Source organism: Protopterus annectens, chromosome 1.part1 (assembly GCF_019279795.1).
Source record: "Protopterus annectens isolate FY-2018-M chromosome 1.part1, PAN1.0, whole genome shotgun sequence".
Taxonomy (NCBI): domain Eukaryota; kingdom Metazoa; phylum Chordata; order Ceratodontiformes; family Protopteridae; genus Protopterus; species Protopterus annectens.
The window spans coordinates 706,400,322-706,423,647 of NC_056726.1; positions in this window are offsets into that span (position 1 = coordinate 706,400,322).

Sequence of the window (23,326 nt, forward strand, 5' to 3'; positions counted from 1 at the left end):
TTCTTTAAGGAGTATTGGCCATGTGCAGATGGCCTACACCAGACTTCCCATTCCCCATCTCCACTGTGTAGCATGATGCATACCCTAAATAAATCAATGCCCAACCCAGAGATGTTGGACATGCTACACGAACACATTCTGATCTCAAACACATACTTCATGGACATCCACCTTCCTAGTACTAGGATCACCACATGCTGGACAGATCCTTATCCCATACACTTTACATAGTCCTGCCATACTATGCATTCCTGTCCAGCAAAGCTACACATCACTCCCCTCTCAGACATGGTGTGATGGCCGCATGGTAAATGTATTATTAATCCTGTTCCACCTGACCCCAGAAACCCGCCTCTCGGCTACAGCCAGGTAACCTTTCATTCTAGATTCATACATGGCCCATGGCATATAGCCTACTAGTTGACTTTGACTGTACCTGCTATAGTTGATATCTATCCCTGCAAATACCATTTGGCTAGCCAGTGTCCCATGTGTATCACATGTGCAACACAGGTGATACATGGCACGATGTTGAATTGCTGTACAGTGCCATGTAGATGTATATGGCAGAACATATACATGTAAAACCTTACGTGAGCAAGTCTGCGGGGTCACAGGTCATGTCTGTTAAGACAGTGTAAGTCTTTATATGTGACATATACACAGGATCAAGGTTGACTGCATTCATGTGGACACATCCAGCCATGTGCTGATAGTTAGGAACACCAGTACAGACAAACAGACATGCCCACATCAAGACAGCATCCACATGGAGTATGAGCAATGTAATCAGGTGACACACACACACATATATGGTGATAGTATTCACTCACCACTGAGTGTCACATGTGTGTGACACAAACATGTCAGTGGTGTCAGTGTCATGTAGATTTGCAAATACAACTATTTAATCATAATAAATGTGATACACATGTATGTTCAGCTGTAGCTCTGTATGTTACTGTGACCTGTCTCCATCATTATGTCTTCCATGTATGCCACATGCAAGGCTATCCCCTTATACCCGCTTGGAGGATGAGGCCCTCATCCCATACCTACATGACAATCATGATATCATGTTCAGCCATGTGCCACAGGATGCACAGCAGCGGGATGCCCTGTGGATGGAACTTCGCAGGAGGATTAATTATGTGGGTGGCTACAACCGCACATACCAGCAGATGTGCAGACACTGTACAAACCTCATTAGATGGGCAAAACAGTGTGCGAATGCAATCACCAGGGAACAAGGTGCAACACGTGGTGGACCACCAAACCAGCCCCCACTCACACGTACCAAGGAGCTACTGGCCAACCTGGGGACACCTGCAGAACAGCATCCACAAGCCTTAGCCAATATTGTGGAGGTAGGTGTCTCTCAACCACTGAGCCTGGAGTTGCCTGGCAAGTCAGTACTGCATCTATAACAACTATATTCTATATAGTTGCATGTGTCACTGTACAATATGTAATGTAACATCATATGCAAGGCATGTATACACACATGCTGCATACTGTAGTATGCTACTCTGTGTATGCACACATGTGCATACAGCATAGTATAGTCTAATGTACGGTGTATGTGTTAACATGCACATTGCACCCTGTAGCCATCATACAGGCATGGATAATGCTCATACTGCTGTGTTACTCCTATTTAGGTACCTCTGGCATTCTGCTGTGACAGCAGCCCATTGCAGGTGAGACTGTTATTATTTATCAGGCATAGTAATGCACAGATCTATCTGCCATGTGGCTGTTTACCACATGTACACATAATGTATGGTCCTCTCACAATATACAGGTTGAACCTGCAATGCATCACAATGCCTACCCATGCGCAACACTTGCTAATTATGTGAATCACCTCACTGACATGAATCCTCACAAACTGTCATTGCCAGATGTGTGGACAGCTGTGCATGCAATGGTGGAGGTGCTGTTCACTGTAGGGACATATACTACAGATCAGAACTGCACATGTGGGGAATACAAACAGTAATACACAGTGGGCTAAAGTATGGCCAGCCCACAGGATTCACTGTTGTGGATCATAGCCCTGCTATGAATGCCACACAATGTATGTGCTATCTTCACATGTCCATGAGATTAGTGGCCTGGCTGCAACACTGCCTAACTAACCTGAAAATATATCCCACATACCACCCTTTGTCTGCATAACCCTGCCGTCAGTGGAGCATATGACATCTATGGGTGTATGTCATATGGGACAACACAGACATACCCATCACAATAATTTGGCCAACACATGTACACACATGGCCATGGAGGATGGCCAGAGACATGAAGCAACACACACAGTAGATGTGATGTGCTAGTGTGTACACCCTGTCATACAATGGCTACACATGGTCCAACTATGGGCTTTGTGTAATGGTTATATAGTAGATGTGGAACACTAGACATCCTACAGGCCTGTGCACATCTTGTGTAGGCGTGACATCAATCCACCACATAAAATGTGTTGAACATCTTGAGGGTGTCACAACATGACAGCAGTCACCTGTACAGTATCCACATCAGCCCACAGATACAGTACAGTCCCCTTACTGGTGTCGGACATCAATGTCATACTTGCTCCCTGTGTGTGTGTGTGTGTGTGTGTGTGTGTGTGTGTGTGTGTGTGTGTGTGTGTGTGTGTGTGTGTGTGTGTGTGTGTGTGTGTGTGTGTGTGTGTGTGTGTGTGTGTGTGTGTGTGTGTGTGTGTGTGTGTGTGTAGTACACAGATGTCATGTGGGACATGGTGGAAAAACATGTTCGCCATGTCTGGCCATAGTTGCCAGGCAGCAGCTATATGGTTGCAGATGTGCGGGGGTGTCATCCGTATACCCTTCAGTGACCTGTGGCACACATTCCACATCATGGTTTAGTGTGTATACACATCAGTAATGTGGGTCACATTCCACAGTATATATGTATTGTATCTGAATACAGTCATGGCTATGAACTGTGTCTGTAACTCACACTGTATAGCAATAGAGATGTCACATGATTCCCTGCAATAGCCATGCACATCATCTAAATGTGCGGTTTTATCTGTAGGGTGGACAGACAACGCTGCATTGGGACACCATTACCCCACTGTATATTTGACAGGATACCATTGTGTTAAACATTTATGCATGTCATTGCACACATCAGCAGATTACATGTCATACTATATGTGATTATCAAGGTCATATGCCACACATCAGGCAGGTGTACTGTTAACCTGTGCTGGTCTACATGGTGTAACACAGGGATCTATGCTAACTACTACTATGATTGTGTAATTTGCATGCCGTCTGCTATGACACATGCATGCTGTTGTGTGCAACCCAGGGATGTATGATAACTACCACTATTATTGTCTGCGCTGCATGCAGTCTGCGGTATCACATGCATGTTGCATGCCTTCTGTCATATCACATGCATGTGTGTCTGTGTGTGTGTATGTGTGTGCCTGTGTGTGTGTGTCTATTGTATAGATTGTAATGTACAGTTCTTGTCTGCCCTCACAGGTGATGTAGGTGCGTTGCCCTCCTGCTTTCCATCTGATGTTAGTGTCTCCACAGACTCTAGCAGTGATGATGAATGTATGATTGAGGCACAGGCAGGGTTGTCAGGGGTGAAACTGTGCCATTGGTTGCCATTCCAGCTATAACCCCCTCATCTCCGCACACAGATCCCATGCCTGCACATACCCCATCACCAGTGGCCATAGAGGAAGGACAGTTGGCATGTGGTAGATTGGAACAGGAAAGTGTGGGGGCTATGGAAGGTGTGCCTGCACATCATGGTGTCAGCCAACTGATTGGTGGTGCCCCACACAAGCACATGGCCAGTGCTGCTCCTAGGAGGACCTCTGGCCAACATGATCCTGCAAGACAGAGCGCAGCAGCTGGTGTCACCAGACACATGTTTCAGGCTGTAATGGAGGCACAGGCATGTGCTGAATGGCAAAACAGAGAAGATCAGAGGCTTCAGAGGGCTGCTGTCCATTCATTAAACAACAACATCCAGGCAATGGTAAATGCTCAACAGCAGATTGCTGAAGCTTTGGATAGACAGTTGGGTGACATGGTTGGAGTCCTTGACCGTGGCATGACAATCTGCGAGCATGAGTTGTCTTTGTTGGAACATCTGGTAGGAGTGAGGTGTCGGGCATGTGGACATCGGCCTGCTACATCACCTGTTTCAGGTCTACGTGTACGAGCTACCTCACTTGTCCAGTCCCACAGTGGCAGTAGCAGCAGCAGTGCATCTGGTAATGTGCTGTCCACACCATGACACAGCAGACCATGTGCACATGGCCCGGGATGGTCCCAACAGGGACACGGTTCCAGTGGACAAGTGTCATCAAACAGTACCCAATCTGCACCTCTGCCTGGTAGTGCCCGTGCAACTTCTGGCAGGCCCAGGTCACATGTCCATGGCCGGACACAGTCAACTGTAAAACCTGGACTGTACAGTCCACAGCTGTCAATAATACCCCTGTGTAGGCTAGACACATATCAGAACTGTGTGCATACATACACGCACACACTGGAAAGATATGTAGGGCACCACAACACACACATGCATAACATCCACACACACCCAATTAAATCAAAGGCCCTAACCCACACACATGATGTCACCCAATGGTGCAGCCTAGGCCTCTGGCAAACATTATCACCCTGTGCATATGATGAGGCCTGTGCCACATCCCTGACATCCACACCATCGGTGCAGGGACATGCTGATATGGTCTGATGCACAGGGTGAACAGACTAGGAAGATAAGTGTAGTTTACAATTGTTGAGTGCTGTCGACAGGCAGCAGACATACCATGTACTACAGGTGTACAATGCATTTCGTACTGTTAACAGTATGTGTCTTGTGTAGCAACAGTAACTGCATGTTGGTCATGATGTTCTGCTGTCCTCCTTCAGGTCTAATTGCATGTGCCGGTAGATGTTAGTGTTTGCAGTTAGTGTCCCATATGTCAATTTGGACTATTCACAGGTATGTATGAATATCCCAACATGTACCGAGCAGCTGCCACATATCAGTGAGAATGTCCCACATTCCAAACATGTCTACTGATCCAAGAGTATGATAGTTGTGTATTAAGCTACTGTGGCTACAGACGTGACATCCACACTGGGTGACATCACAGGTACAGTTACACGGAATGGTGAGGTAAGAGAATGGTCTAGCTGATTACAATGGTAGAGGCCAGTGGGAAGTGTGATGCCTCATTGGGAAGCAGTAATACACGTTCCCATGACAGGATGCCAACACACAACTGCACCCACACACTCAGGTATTGACACACATGTATTTAGTGACACAGTAACACACCCACCCACTCACGGATTCACCAACATAGTAACACACACTCACACACAGTTGCTACTGTTGTGGTGAGGATCCCTGCCTATGTGCAAATCATCATTACAGTACTGTGCACCTACATGATGCGCCACAGAGAATATACATGTACAGGTAGTCAGTATGGACTAAGATCGGGGACATCAACATGGATAGTAGATTGCACCGCCTAGATGGGGGAGGGGTCTTATCAGTTCAGTATGGTAACATACATCCTCACTCCAGGGACCAGAGAGCCATACATGCATACACACATACACACACTGTGGCATTCAGTATTAAATACACCTATGTCACACACATACAAATACCTCACATGTGTGAGATAAACGAACCTGCCTATGTCCTACTTTCTATGTTGCAGTCTGTACAGATGTGTACACTAGTGTACAGGAGAGTGAGTAACAATTGAGATGTATTCCCCACCATATGTGACATATATGGACACACACACGCAACCACACATGCCGGTACTGTTAATCAAAGACCTGCCTAGATCATGATATGTATGACAGACTTGCAGCAGTATTGCACGCATTACAAAGTGTACTGATGCTTCCTTTGGCAACAGTGCTGATATATGCACACAGTACGTCTTAGCTGTTAACAGGTGTCAAGTGATTTACCTTCGGTGTCACCCTGACCACTGTCTAAGTTGTGTGTTATGTCCTTCAATTAATGAAACCATTGCTTACCGGTTATGCAGATTATTGTAGGACCGCTTGTGACACACCTGTGAGCTGTCCTCAGCAAACATCCATCTGCAAAGATGCCCCACCACTTATTATTTCCACACATCTGTCCATACCTGAGGTGCAGCTTTCCATACATTCAGCATATCACCATATACAGTTGGCAATGGTGAGGCTGCATTGTAACTGCATGATGTACTAGGATATACATCACCTGCATACATCAGCAACTGCACACGCATGGTTTCTGAATGCACATCACTATATGTACATGTGTGTAGGTCCTACAATCCTGCCATTTGGGCATGTTTGTAGGCATTGCAATTGGTGGACATGTGTAATGCCATACATGACACATGGACTGTTATATGATATGATAGGTGTAAGGGGTGACTGGTACAGAGGGAATGTTATCTCTGTCAACCTTGATATCACACCTTATGTACTGTCAGCATTCAGCAGCCATGAACCTACATTCCATGTGCATGTGTGTAATGGCTGTAGCCACCTGTTTGCACAAAGGACAACAACAGCTATGCTATTTACATGTATGTTGTGTGTGTGTGTGTGTGTGTGTGTGTGTGTGTGTGTGTGTGTGTGTGTATGTGTGTATGTGTGTGTGTGGCATGTATATATCCAGGACAGGTACATGTATGTCATATCCAAAAATGAGGGTGTGTACTGGTGTACAGCAACAGTCATCTGCTAATGCTGTAAATAACCGAAGGCCTCTTATATGTGTACAGCTGACCTGGTTACAGACAATGGTATCATTGCATTGCATAACACATGATGCAACTGTGTCAGTACATGGGTACTCTCTACAGTTGATGTAGAGCTTTGTACAGTCCACTGGTCAAGGGTCACATGGTGGTGTACTTTTATATGTCCTACAACATGTATGGATGCGTGTTGGTGGCCCAAGGTAATGGTGGTGTCTGAGGTTTACATCCTAGAATGCAGCATGTGACACTGTGTCCTGCACATAACTTATCTGTGATGCCTTTTGTGGTGGTACCCTTCAGTACATGTGAGTGGCCTCTATGTATGTGGGACACCACCACCTGGAGCGGTCTGTACCTGTGTTATGGACCGCATGTCTGGTTTTGAGGTATATGGTGGTAGTGCTATTGTGCACTACAGAGCCATCAGCCAAGTGTTCCTCACCGCACAGATGTCAGTACCCCCCATTGTTGGATCTACAGTGAGCAGCTGTGATTATGGACACTACACATCTAGCACTGGTTAGCATAAGCATACAATGCAGTTGTCCTGTAGGTGTCAGTGTGTTATCCTGTGCTTAGAACATTTGCTTTGGAATGGCACTGCATGGGCAGATGCGACTTGGGTATTATCCCCACTCCCTTGAATCATGGATGCATGCGATATGTGTCAAAGGCCTATTTACTCTCAGTCATGTCATCCCAGAATGATCAAACACAGGACAACCTTGTACTTACAGCAGGACACTGGCTCATTGTGCTGTTCAAGCAGTTACCACCTCTAGCAAGGCTCATTGTGTTGGTCAAGCAGTCTCCACTCCTAGCAAGATATCGCTGTGAGTGGTGATATTGTGCTTGGTATAGGATGGTACATCTAAGGTGATGGACAGCAACAGACATTGTGTAAAATACCGGTGTCAGATATATGTAGATCAGCATTCCTGCTAACAATGACAACTACAAACACCAGATCATCTACCTGTAATAGCATGGCCACATTGGCTTTCCGTGTTTAGAATCAGAGTGCATCCCAGGCAGCCCTGTGCTACTAAGTGTATGAGCATTCCCAGTATAACCTTGTGCTGTAGTGTAATAAAGTAGTTAGGTCGGTGTTCTAATCCCAGACTTGCCAAGTGTTTGTGTGCGTGTCTTCCTGCATGAAACAAGTACAGTGCTTTGTAGAGTATGCACTCTCTGTACAAATCGCATGACCACCTTTGTCATTTCTGCTGTTGTCACCCACCTAGGTATACACATGTAGGTGTGGCGCAACCCAGTATTTGCCGTAGCACGTGCCCTAAATGTATATTGCTGCAGTGTGATATGGTAGGGGTTTGTATACAGGACATGGCAAGTGTGTGTTTGTCTGTCAGAGCCTGTGTAGAGGTGGCAATGATTGTCTTACCATTGGACATGTTTTGGAGTGGATTTTGTAGTTTTCCTATATGGTGTCCATCTTATGACACATTGGCCACCTCACTAGGAGTACAGCTGTCAGTCAGCCATGGGACTGTGTTGGCAAGCCATACCCATACATCTGGCAAAAGCCCTGGTGAACAAAGTATGCACCCCTACTAGTACCCGGTATATGTCCCGCACCCATGTGCCATGCATAAACAAACTTGCCTGGGATATCCTGCTATGTTGCTAGTACCATGCACATTGATGACAGATAGTAGGCATGGTGTGAATGCAGTGGCCTGCAGAGGGCATGGCACCCTGTACAGCAGTACAATAGGCACATATATGCGGACATTGTGTCTTCGCTATGTTCCACACTGAATGCCTGCAACATATGTGGTGCCATCAAATGTGATCCACAGAGGCCAAACAATGCTGTACACGTGTCCTGTATGGAACCATGCCACTGAAACCACAGAATACCTGTATCATACTATCAATGCAGGTGCATGGTTGACCTGCTCACTATACGCAGGATTTGCCACACCAGGCCAGTATTGGCATATCATGGGATAACAGGCTGCGTACACAACATGTGTCTGCCAAACCAGGTACACCTGTACATGTCACTGTACAGTATTGTGGGACATGCACATCTTAGGCAATGTCCATGTGAAGGACTATCAAACACAGACATGGCATGCATTGCAAAGCTATGGCCATACAAACTGGTAACCAGGATGTCAGGCCAGATAATGCAGTACCCATCTGTGTGGGACATTGCAGACACTACACCCCTGCACTGCACACCATTGTTGGGTGACACAATGCCAAGGATTACCCCTCACCCAGCCTTGTACAGCCATCTTGCGCAGCCAACCACTACACAACCATGAAGCAATGCATAACTGCATGTCAGTACTGGCACCTTGTGTCTGCATTTGGGTTGTGATGCTACCAGCCACAGTCACTCCCAGTATAATCCTCATTGGCATACCAACAGATGTCAAGCACTTTCACATGCCCTAGCTCATAGAACCTCCAGATATCCCCTGTGGTGCATGTAGTCCTGTGCATTACTGCACTGTGGCAAACTAAGTCATTAGGTTGTGTATTTGTGGCCCTGGCAAAGGTGTCAATGCGTATCCATTAGAGAGTGTGGTTGTCATGACAATGGCATCCATTCACATGGACAGCCATATGTGCCACACCTAATGTATGTCTACTATATCTCTGTTGCAGATGTCACTCACCTACACACATGTTCTTACAGAACAGCAACATGTCACCTTTGTGGCCCATGTAGTAACGTCATGCACATGTAATAGTAATGAGTAGTCAGTCAGGGTTTTGACCCCTGTACTGTTCAGTGTGTGGCAGATGATGCTTAGGGTTAAGTCTCCAAGCCCTTCCCTGGTGTACTTTGCCTGTCCCACCCACACACTCTCTGGTGGATGTGAAGGAGTACACCTGCACAGCAGCAGCATGTGTAATGTAAGTGATGGAAATGGTCAGGTGATGGCCACTGCACCTATTGCAGTCCTCCTCTAGCTGATTGCATATGGTACAGCTGTGATGGTGTTCCCATAGCCATCTGCATGATAAACACAGTACACTATCTTGAGAAAACATGTTGTTATTTGGCCATGACAGTCGCTGTGAGTGGTACCTGGATGTGGTGTTCGGACACGGCATCACAGATGATATCTGGATGTACCTCAATAATTTCCACAGTGGGAAATAGCCTAAAGACAGAAGGGTGCTGTGCCACACATGACTACAGCATGTAAGTGTAGCTATGCTGCATTGAGACTACTGCCTGTTTAACATGTGTGTGGTAATGACTATTCTGCATGTTATAATACAGACATGACAGTACTCTGTTCATGAGGGACCCCTTCTGTAGGGCTATCTGTGAACTGGTCAGTGTGTGCAAACATTTGTTTCCTGATTTGCACACTGAACACACATCTGTGCACAGCAGAAGCATGGTGTGAGGATTGCAGACAGTACATGATGATAGGGATGTGTTATTGCCATCGCATCCCTGACTGGATATGTGTCACATGAGACAGTTGTATGACAGACACTGTCTGGGATTCCCAGTGACAAGCCAATGATGGGCAACTGTTTATACCTGCAGTCACATTTTACTACACATTGTACAGATGGCATGCAGTATATATGCATGTGTTGTGCTCCTTCTGCAAATGTATACCATCTGTTGTGTTGGGTTGATGGTGATATCTATGCATACTGTTGTAGGTAATCCTGTATGCTGTTGTCTATCACTAAGCCATATGTGGATTTAAACTACAACACCATAGGCTGAATGGGTTGGGAGGTCCCGACAGAACCTCCTGTCCCACTTCAGCTGACCATGGCACTGGGCACTAGCACATCTGGGGCCCAGCCTTAGACATCAACCTCTGTTGGCTATGCACCACCTTCTGGTGGTACCACCACTGAGGATGGAGCGTGTCCCCTCTGGCAGCGGGACCAGACAGGAACATGTCTGCTGTAGTGTGGTCCCAGACGTGTTGTGTTGGTGGCTCACTAAGGGGTTCCAAAGCCAGATATGCCAGCTCAGTGGTAGAGTGTCACATTTACAGGGTGATGCTGCCCCTCATGGACAGCCTCCACCACTGCCTCCTTTGCAGCTGTTTAGGTGCAGTGAAAGTTGCCCATGGCTGAGGACCTCCATCCCACTGTTCCCATGGGCTTGTGAATGCCGAACACCCATCCCCATCCAGGGTCTATCCCCCCCTCACATGTGTCATATACCAAGCCTGTATGCTGTCTTTTCTGTCATCCTACCTATCCTCTATGGCCATACCTACACTCCTTCCCCAACATCCGACCCTCACCTACAGAAACATAATGCCAATAGGCTCCTAGGACAAAATCTGCCCTATACATAGCTGTCCATTAAACCCTTGTAATATGCATCACAACATACTCCTGTTATCCTCACCCCTGTCCCTCAGGTGCACGATCCTGGTATGCACATCCCTCCTACATAGTCCAGGTACACGTGATGAGGATGACCCCATTGTACACACAACACTACCAGTCCCTCTATGGTTACCCCATTTACCTTTATCATGATGACGATGTTGCACACAGCACCTTGCAAGAGTACTGTTCACACATAATGATTGGACAGGTACTGTTGTGTTAATGTACATTACATGCACAGAGTGATGTATACAGCCAATGTACAACTATTTGCAGGTATGAATGACACATGTCTGTCTGAGGGAGTCTTGAGATCACATAGAGCAACACACCACAACATAATACAGGTGTCGCTGGTGTTTCCCGTTTCATTAGTTTGTAATGCTTTGTTGCCACATGGTATGTTCCTGATATATCTCTATATATGCATGTACCTATATGCTGGACATAAACTCTCACATATACATCTACATGATGGGATACATTCCTATACTGATGAATGACTGCGCTGTATGATATGTTTGTGGTACTGTCCGTTGTTTGTATATCTACCATGGCATATTGGTAATTCACATTAGCTGTGTGTGCAGGGTCCTGGTTCCATCCCTTGCAAAGGACATTTATTTGGTTGCAGAGCAGAACAAGCCCATTGGATACGGAGTGAGTAAGGCACATTAAAGCAGTTGGGAGCGGGAATGCATGGGTTTGTGCGGTGTTAAGCACTGCTGACTTCTGGCTACAGCTTCTTACACTCAGTTAGCCTCTACATTGCTTTTCCAGTGCAATACTCGCATACTGGTAGCCAAACACGCTTACACCAGCTCACTCACGCACTTGCAAATGCACCGACATTGGTGGTTGCATCTGTCACTCACAGCCCTGGGCATTCAACTGTATGGAATCAGCAGCCTGTCCAGTGAATTAATCGTATTATTTGTGTGTTCCTCATTCAATCTGCTCCCTTCTGGTTGATACATGGCTCTTCAATACAGACAAGTAATTGGGTTTTGGGAGCCACATCCATCGGCCAAGTCATGGTACCGCATACCTATTATAGGTTTGCCACCTTTTCAATTGGCCAAGGTGGGACTTTAGGGTTAACACCTGTCCCACTTTGCAAGGGACATTCCCTCTTTGGGCAGTTGTGTCCTGCGAAAATAATCAAGACATAGCAAATGTCCTGATTACAGGACAATATTATATTCTATGTTTCTTTAATAGTTGTATAAAACAGTTATTTTATATATGAAACTTCTATATGTTATGTGAAGTAGCATAAGCAATTCAAATGTTACTAGAATAAGCTTTTATTTGTGCAAATAAGTACAATTCTGTACTATGCATGGCTGTAGGTATGTTTTGTCCTGGAACATCTGACATTTCTACAGAACATGTCCCACTTTGGCCATTTGGAAAGGTGGCAACCCTATAGGACCCGTATGTAGAGATGTCAGATTTTGCAGGGCAACACATACCCACAGCCAGTAGAAAGGAGAGTACTTAACTGTTTTGCCTAAATAAAAGGTTATTCTTGTAGAATTATAGTTGCACATACAGTTTCTTATAACATTTAGGTGTTTCAGATACAAAATAATTGTTTTATGCAACTACTACAGACAATATAGGAAATATTTGCCCTAAATCACAGGACATTTGCCATAATTACATGTATTTTGCAGGACACAACTGTCCAAAGGGGAGTGTCTCTCACAAAGTGAACAGGTGGTAACCCCAACACTATTATTCTATCATCTTTCTAAGGTAGGCGGGGGAACATGCACTTTCTCTCACTAGCAGACCTATCATACGAATGGGGAAGACTGAACCCTGAATCAGGGACACTGCATAACAACCTCAGGGACACATTTAGAAGGTTGGTGCTATTAACCTGACACATTGACAGACCCATAGGACATATGTATTCATGCAAATTGTCTGTGGTACATGCTGTTTATGACTCTTACATGTTGTCATTATTCATTACGAGTATTCCGCCACATTTCCTCCTAATATCACTAGTTCTAGGAGGGTTTAGTTGGGACTGTGTTAGATTCTGATTCGTAATCATGGGCGTCCCTGGTAATCGGGGACAGTTCAATGATATGGTCCCTATGTGTTCCCCCAATGGTTTACAGACTATGCAGTAGATGTGCTCTTAAGGTTTGGAAGGTATGGGCGTCTGCTATACCCACATCAGAATATTACTTACTTCCACGCGGCAGTCCTAATATGTCTCTGCCATCCAATACCTGCATGCCTAGGCCCATAATCATATACCCATAGTTCCCCTACCTGCCACTCCTCTATAGCACTCATCCTTACTGTGGTCGCAGGTGGGGTATGGACACACCCCTACACACTGCCTAGTCTCCCTGTGTCGAGACACATGTCATACGTTGTGTCAACCCATGTGTTATCAGGCTTGCACAACCAACTGTTCCGTGTACAGCTACATCCTGGTCACAGCAATCTTTACTGGCCTTGGCAGGAAGAACAGAATTTTGGTGTCCCACAAGGGACATCGCTGTCCATGTTTAAAGTGTAGACCTTGTAGTTCTCTCCCACTGGTAGTTTCCTGCCGGTGGTCTGGGAAGCAGTGGTGCATTTACCTTTATTGTGTGTCTGTATGTCTCACTGGCCTAGCTGGGGGTGGGGGGTGGGGGGGTGGGAGGTAGACGTTTGTTTATTGGATCTCCCACCAACATATGCCCTGTCTGAACATATGTTACCCGTAACTGCTGTAATATAACCTAGGTATATACATGTGTATATTTACTGTAACGTATATATATCTATTTACATGTATGCATACATGTATATTCATATCCTGCTATACATATATATATATATATATATATATATATATATATATATATATATATATATATATATATATATATGAATATATATATACATCTGTGTGTCTGTAGACCAATACATTCCCTGCTCATATACACTTACACATGTGCAATGGTGTTTATATATGCTTCACCAGCATACTAGCACCATATTCATTATGACACCGACACTTCACTCCATTTATCTTGTAATCGGTATTTAGCACATTATACAGCGGACAGATGTCACAATATATTCATGTACGGATTGCCGATGGTAATTGGAATGTGATACAGTGTGACTCAACCTGTCCCTCTTATGCACATCTACTGTTGATGTTTGTATGTGCACATTCCTATTATTTATGTCAACAAATGGAATGCATGTGTTACAGAGAATGTACTTCAACATATTGTTGTCTGCATGTGTGTATGCATATATACCTATTGTGAACTAGCTGACCTCCATGGGGTGGTCCAGTAGAACCGGGCCATCCAACCCTGGCATGCCTGGATCCATAATTGCATACCCCTAGTTCCTCCACCCCACCCGTGTTGAATTTACATGTGTCACATCCATTATCCACTTGTTATCACAGCCATGACACACCTTTACACACTGCAATCTCCAGAGCATTAGGGGCCCTACACACATTTTGTCCTGCCTCGTGTGTTCACAGGGTCTCCCGCCATGTATATTTGCACATATGTGCCTTTCCTGGGGTTATGTATTACGGCCATTTGCGCTTTGCAATTTTTAGTGGTCCCAGCATGGACTACATTCCGTCTGTGTGTAAAGTAGACTTAGCAATTCAAAGATGTTACTCCCACTGGTAAAACCATGCCTGTGGTGTGAGTAGTGGTGCTCTGCTCACTCCTGGGCAACTTTTTATGACATACGCTGACAGCACTATATAATACCATAATTACTGTTGATTCCCTTTTCATCCCTTGTGTATGCTTTATTGTTACGATGTTCATTCTTCATATATATATCTATATCTATATATATATATATATATATATATATATATATATATATATATATATATATATATATATATATATCTATACACACATTTATATATGTGTGTGTGTGTGTATCTATCTATATATATATATATATATATATATATATATATATATATATGTATATATATATATGTATATATATATATATATATATATATATATATATATATATATGTATAGATATATATATATATATATATATATATATATATATATATATATATATATATATATATATATATATATTGCATCTGTACATACAAACATACATGTCCTATGCTGGGAACTGCTTACACCCGTGCAAGCGCACTCACCTATGCTTACTGTGCATTAGATATGTTTACTGCTGCTTATTTGTGCTTACTTGTGCCTTATTCATTATGACAGTACCACTTTGATTGAAGGGATCTGGTTAACAGTCCCATGCAATACACTCATTCACTTTTACATGTTTAAATGTCAGCTTTACAGCAAAGTAACATTCATTCCACAAGGAAAATGATATGTGCTATAGTCGAACTTGAACTGTGAATGCCTTTTCGTTAGACGGATGCTCTAACCACTACACTATTGGTGATCTGCTTCAATTATATGTATACCCATGTTGCATAGTTACCCAAACACATGCCTCAACACTTCACTTACACAGCAATCATCCATTTTCCTGTTGGGAAAACTGCACAACTACACATGCGCCATTCCCTATTCCCTACTGCTCTGGACCCGTGCTGCATGTTGACTCACTCCGAGGATATTCAGACCTCCAAAGCCTATAGCCCTAGCACATAGGTGTATTTGATTGTTAGGGTGTTCATGTGGTCATCTAGGTTTAGGCTTGTCCAACTGGGGACCTGGACAGCCTTGTACCTGTTTAAAAGTCAGATTTAGCACGTGGACAAGGTTACTCCCACTGTTAGTATCCTACCTGTGTTTAGAGACGCAGTGATTTGGCCACTTTTGGCCAGCTATATTCCTTTGCATTCATTATGATTGCTTTCTTATTCCCATGTTCATTCTGTGTGGCCAAATGGCCAAAGTGGGACTTATTTGGTACAAACCTCAAGATTTTGCAGGCCGACACATACCCACAGCAAGTACAAAGGACAGGACTTCACTTTTATGCCTAATTGACAACTTATTCTTGTAGCAGTTTAGTTGCTTATTCAATTTCTTATCACAATTAGGTGTTTCAGATACAGAATAACTAACTATTTTATGCAACTATTACATAAATATAGGACATATTTTTGTCATTAAATCTCAGGACATCTGCCATTTGACACTAAGTGTACAGGACACAACTGGCCAAGGAGGGACTGTCCCTCACAAAGTGGGACAGGTGGTTACCCTATATAGATATATATAAGTATATATATATATATATATATATATATATATATATATATATATATATATATATAAATATATATGTACATACGCATGCATACACATCTATATGATTTCATTACTTTGATCATACTGTTGAATGACTGTGCTGTCTGCTATGTTTTTGATAAAATTGACATTAAGTATAACTGCCGTGGCTTAGTGGTAAATCACATTGATTGTGATGTGTAGGGTCCTGGTGACAGCCTGGCCGATGTGGTATATTGTGTTGCTGGGCAGAACAAGGGCTGTTGGACTAAGGGTGAGTACAACACTTTTCAGCTGCGGTTTTCCGTTTCACCGCCGAGTCACGTCATGCAAAATCTCTACATTCTTACTGTGATACGTCACCCCAGTTCACAATTAATTGGTATGATATCATTATATAGCATAAAATTAGCAGGATATAGTCGTATACAGATTACTCATCATAAATGGTGTGTGTTGTAGTCAATCCAGCAACGTCTGCTCGATAGTCAGATGCTCTAATGACTACACTATTTGTGTTCTGCTTCATTTATATGTATACCCATGGTACATAGTTACCCAAACACATGACTCAACACTTCACTACTAACACAGCAGGCATCCATTTTCCTGTTGGGAAAAATGCAGTACTACACATGCACCATTCCCTACTGCTCTGGACCCTTGCCGCATGTTGACTCACTCCGAGGATATTCAGACCTCCAAAGCCTATAGTATTGGCACATACGTATATTTGATTGTCAGGGTGTTCATGTGGTCATCTGGGTTTAGACTTGTCTGACTGGGGACTGGGACTGCCCTATACCTAGTTGAAAGTCAGACTTAGCACGGGGACATCATTAGTTCCACTTTTAGCATCCTACCTGTGGTTGGGGATGCAGAGGTGTGCTCACCTCTAGCCATCCTGATATATAATAGCACTAAATATTATGGGGTGTTCTGCTGCTGTTTCGCTTCACATTCATTATGACTGCTATATAGTGATCATGTTCATTCTTCATATGTATATATATATATATATATATATATATATATATATATATATATATATATATATATATATATATATATATATATATATATATATATATATATATATATATATATATATATATATATATATATATATATATATATATCATACATCTATATCTATATATATATATATATATATATATATATATATATATATATATATATATATATATATATATATATATATATATATATATATATATATATATATATATATATATATATATTTATATATGTATATATATCGGTCTGTACATACACATGCATATACACCTACATGCTTATTTACATTTCCCATACTGCTGAATCACCGCCACTTACCGTCGTGCATACACGCTTGCATATCCGCTTACGTCTAGGGTTGCCACCTTTTCAAATGGACAAAGTGGTGCATTTTTGGGACACATATCAGATTTTACAGGCTGACACATACCCACGGTCAGTACAAAGGTTAGAACTTTACTTATTTGCCTAAATGAAAGCTTATTCTTGTAGCTGTTTAGTTGCTTTGTCTGTTTCTTGTAACATTTAAGTATTTTACATACAGAAATAACTGTTTTATGCAACTGTTACATGAAATATGGTACATAATCATTTCCTACAATCACATTGCATTTGCCATTGTATTATTTTTGGTCAGGACACAACTGCCCAAAAAGGGACTGTCCCTCATAAAGTGGGACAGGTGCTAACCCTACTTACGTCTGCTTTAAAGCACCTTAATCACCCTATATCCAACTGCCACTATGCGAATGTGTAAGGTATATATTCCCGGTAATGCATGTGGGGAGACGTGCATCATGGTAAGGTGTATAATCCCGGGTCGTTGGTTCTGCAGGACCGGCTGGAGGCTGAGCAGTCTTGTGGACAACTACTGCTCATATAACTTGTGCCAGATGTCTACAGGACTGGACATTGTGTCATGACACCAAGTCTAATGTTTAGAACAGATACTTATCCCATGAGGGATATCCAAAAATTGTGGGGACCGATGGCCTCGATTCTTTTGGCTTCATGAAAATGAGGTAGGGTTATACATGCAAGGGATACATAGTTTGCAATCCTGAGACTGCCTAGGGTGAGACTGCGTACTAGATATGAGTAGGCGTCACTATGTGCAGATATGGCTGCGCCAAGCTCGCAGCCCGAGTATGGCTGGTTTTGGAGGATGTTCAGGAAGTGTGTGGGGGGGTGGTGTGCTGTGGAGGGGTTGTTTTGGGGTTGGATGGCTCAGCTCAGGCCAGACCATTATGTGGGTATGTGCCGGTAACGTTTCTGTACATGTGTATCGCACATTTTAATGTTCATATGTTTGTGGGATTGTGTTCTACAGTATGGCCTGCCAGGTTGTATTGCGAATGTAAATGTTTGTTCTTTGGTTGTCTTTCTGATTCACCCACTGCTCCCTCATACACTTCCAGTTCACCTATTGTGCATCCAACCCAGTTTCCCCTTGGCAAATTATTACATTACCCGTCACCCTCCACCCCCATATTCCACACACACCATCCATCCCTTCTCTGGTTGATGGCCCATGGCTCAGTCAACAGAACACATTGTGTACACTACATATCTCTGGTACCAATATGGTTGTGAGAACTACCCTAGAATTTTTGATATTCCACATGCTGTACTTCACGCACATCGGTACACGCAAATACTTATCTTTCATGACATGGTAGGTAGACCCGGGTAATACCCGTTCATCTTTGGGCTGTCCTGAAAAGGACGACTTGGACCGTGAATGGGCAGATATTGGGCGAATGCTCTGACCATTGGTAGAGTTGCCAACTTTTCATATGACCAAGATGGGACATTTTCGGGACACACATCAGATTTTACAGGCCAACACATATCCACAGTCAATACAAAGGATAGTACTTTAGTTTTATGCCTAAATGTAAGCTTATTGTTGTAGCAGTTTAGTTGCTTATTCTGTTTCATTTACTTGCTTATTCTGTTTCTTGTAACATTTAGGTATTTTACATACGGAAATAAGTATTTTGGGACTATTACATAAAATATGAGACATAATTATGTCCTACAATCGCAGGATATTTGACATTTATAATGGTTTTGGTATGGATACAACTGCCTAGAGGGGGACTGTCCCTCACAATGTGGGACAGGTGGCAACCCTAACCATTGGGCTAGGCTTAGCAACTGGCAGTGCGCTAACACGATGCATTTCACTTCCATTTGGTATAACTATCGACACTACAATGGAATACATTATTTGTTCAAGGGACGGGGACTCAATATTCAGCTACGTGCCTTTGTGTTTACTTTTTATTTTGGTGTTCACAAAACTGTCTTGTATGCTTTGCATACATTTCAGTATCCACGGACACTGACAGGAGTGATTACTATTAGAGGCAGGCTGTACTAGTCAGCATTTTAGGTTGCAAGTATGCAGCCAACATGTTCACACCTCCGTGCAGTGCTTGGACACGCCCCCTGCACTCGCGCACAGCACCTTCATTAATATGCATTTGGTGCTGCTGCGCCATCTCTATGCTGCACGGTCGGTGCAAGGCTAATGCTTCATGAGTCCCGGGGTAAGTGCTTTCATTCCACTATTTCTAAATAATTTCATCTAACAAACTTCATTTGAAAGAGTGGAAAGAAAATGTTCAATTTATTAAATTATTTGGTTTTCAGTCTTGCAAGTATGGATGGTGTTTATTTTTAGTTTTTAGTTTGATTAGTACACCTCTTTGGGCATAGGTTTGGAGAGCTTTTGGACAATGTTTAAACTGTATTTGCTAGTACTATACAAATCATATAAGGAAAACATATCCTCAAGTGATTTATTTAAGATCCATATACTTTTATACAGAATTTAGGGTCCTTGTTCCATAAATGATCACCATGAATGAAAGATGCTCAAAAGCTGACTAGCAGGGGAGAAGGCAAGATGACATCTAGCTGTGTAAAATGGCAAAGTGCTTGTACATTTATGGTGGATTATTATTCTGTTAATGCTAACATGTTAGTTTGCACTAGCTCACCCATTTGACTTGTTTATCAAAACCATGTAACTTGAGTCTCCTTACATACCTCCTTTAAAATCTGCCTCTTGTTCATTAGATGAGACCAGGCCCATCATTGCACCCACTAGCTACAGATAACACAAATTTGTGTTGCATCCCATTTGTCTCTCAATACAGACATTTTCATTGTACTACATTATGTTAAAATAGATAACTAGTCTTTAGTCTTCAGGGGAAATTTTTCTCCTTTATAGAAAGAGCTTCTTAGCCTATACAGCTAAAATATTTAATCTCTTCATATAGGATTCCTGCAATAGACTTCAGCCATAGTCATGATTGCCATCTTATGATACCTATGCATATATGATAAATTTTGACTGGAATTCTGCTGCAGGTCAGATGCGTGGCACTTCATCTGTGACTGGCGAAGTAGCAGTCTTGTTATAAATCATGAAAATATGATTGTGTCTATTTTGTTGGAAATCAAATCATCTAAATATCATTAGTCATGTTTTCTCAAAACACAGTAATATTTCCCATGGTTTTCCTGAGGGGAAAGTGGACCCTTTTCTCACTGCATCCCATCTTAATTATAAAAATGTATTTAGTAGTTATACCGTGCCAGTGAAAGTGAGCAAAATCAACACTTGGTATTTTACTGCATTAGCTCCTAATGATGTGGACTGACCCATGAAAATATCTTACATCTTCTTAAGAAAAAAAGACAAGGAAAAGCTTTTAGGAGTTTGCCTTGTCCACCACAAAAATGTCGTCTGATATTTAGGGTGATTGTGTATAAATACATCTACATGAGCACAGGAGACTTGTAGATGGTGTTATATTTGTTCCACTTCTGACATTCTTTCCCTATCTTTTCTGTTTTCATTATATCAGTAAACCAGCACACTATCACATGAAAAATGTATTCAATTGGCTGTGTCTGCATCCTAGCATAGTAGCATTTTTAGTTATATTATGATGTTGAATATAATAAAGAGTGACAGCACTACTGTAACCTTTTATATTCTTATTAATGTGTGTGTTATTTCCTAGTGTTTTCTTCTTTTTTTCATGCAAAGTTTTCCTGGGTTGAGCCTGACAATGATCCATTTGGATCAGTGCTGGACTCTGGTTAAGAAATACATAACTAAATGGGTCAAGTAACTATTTAATAGAGAATTTATGAGTATATCAGATAATAAAAATATGTTGGTGTGATAACAATGCTAACATTACTCAAGTTAGTGTGAAATGACCATCCAAGTGTCCATCTGGATCAGTGCTGTACTCTGGTTAACAAATATATAACCAGATGTGTCAAGTAATTATTTAATGGAGAAATTATGAGTATATCAGATAATAAAAATATCTTGGTGCAGTAACAATGCTAACATTACTCAAATTAGTTAGTCTTAGATGACCATCTAAATGTCAGTAAAATGCTGAGAAGCATTAATATAGGAATGTATTTCAGGTGGTTTATTTACACCCTTATACAGGGCACAGTGAAGCATCATATGAAATTACATGAGGGAGTTTATTCACACTCTTATACAGGGCACCATGAGGCATCATATGAAGTTACATGGAAGAGTTTATTCACACCCTTATGTGAGGCATCATATGAAGTTAAATGGGGGAGTTTATTCACACCCTTATACAAGGCACTGTTTGGCATCATATGAAGTTACATCGGGGAGTTTATTCACACCTTTATACAGGGCACTGTAAGGCATCATATGAAGTTACATGGGCTGTTTGGAGATGTATTAAGAAAGAAAGATAATGTTCCCTGGCAGTGTACAAAATAATCATTAGGATATGGTATGAACAAATCTCAATAAAGAGGCTTAAAAAATTAATCTCTTCTCTTAAGGAAAGAGATTTGGTTGAGCTATATTAGGGACATTTTACTTTGCCCAAATGTAGGTAGCTGATGTTGATACAGTTGAGTATGAAGGGGGTTCAAACAAGGGCAATTAATGGTCCATCAGTTTAAGTTGGATTGCAGAATTATCTTTTTATATAGGGACATTTAGTATCCTGGAATATGTGGAAAAACAAACATGTTCAAAGTAATTCAATTAAACATTTATGACTGCTTTGTTTATTACAAACAGTAGCTTTTTGGGGATGTAGCAGCTGAGAAGGCATTAGCTGCAACTATCAAAAAGATTCAGTATTCAATAATCTTCTTTTGATTAACTTATATGCTTGTGTGTAAGCACATAGAGTTAGAAAATTACTTCATGCAAGGGTCCACAAATTTTCTTTATCCTGTTTAATATGGTTCTTTAAAAACAATAGATAAATTGAATTTGGAGTTAAGTTGCAGAAAACTGGAATTGATGTAAGCTGTCCACGCAGCATTCTTATAACTTGAACTTTGGGATACAGAAATAATCCCACTGTGAGCATAAACTGCAGTAGCCAAAAAGTGCAGTTTATGAGATCTTGTAATATGGAATTCAAAGATGCAATGAGGAAGTCTATGTATTGACTAATTTGCATGTCTCTGAATTGCCAGTAATTCCACCCACAGCTGAAGTGCACTTTCCATCAGTATTTGCCAGTATGTTCCATGCATCACATTGCCACAAACACCTTATCATGCATTCAGCCACATCCATGCAGAAATTCAAACACACATACCATACATCACACTGTAATTACCACTAGTAGCCCATTTGTCATGCTGGCATAGGCACCCCAAAATTTAATCTCCAGCACCATTCACCCATCGCCATGTGTGTGTATATATATATATATATATATATATATATATATATATATATATATATATATATATATAAATACACACACACACACATTCTCAGCCAAAACCACTAGTACCTCCGCAGACATGCACACACTGCCACAGAAATGCACATACACACTTGCCACCA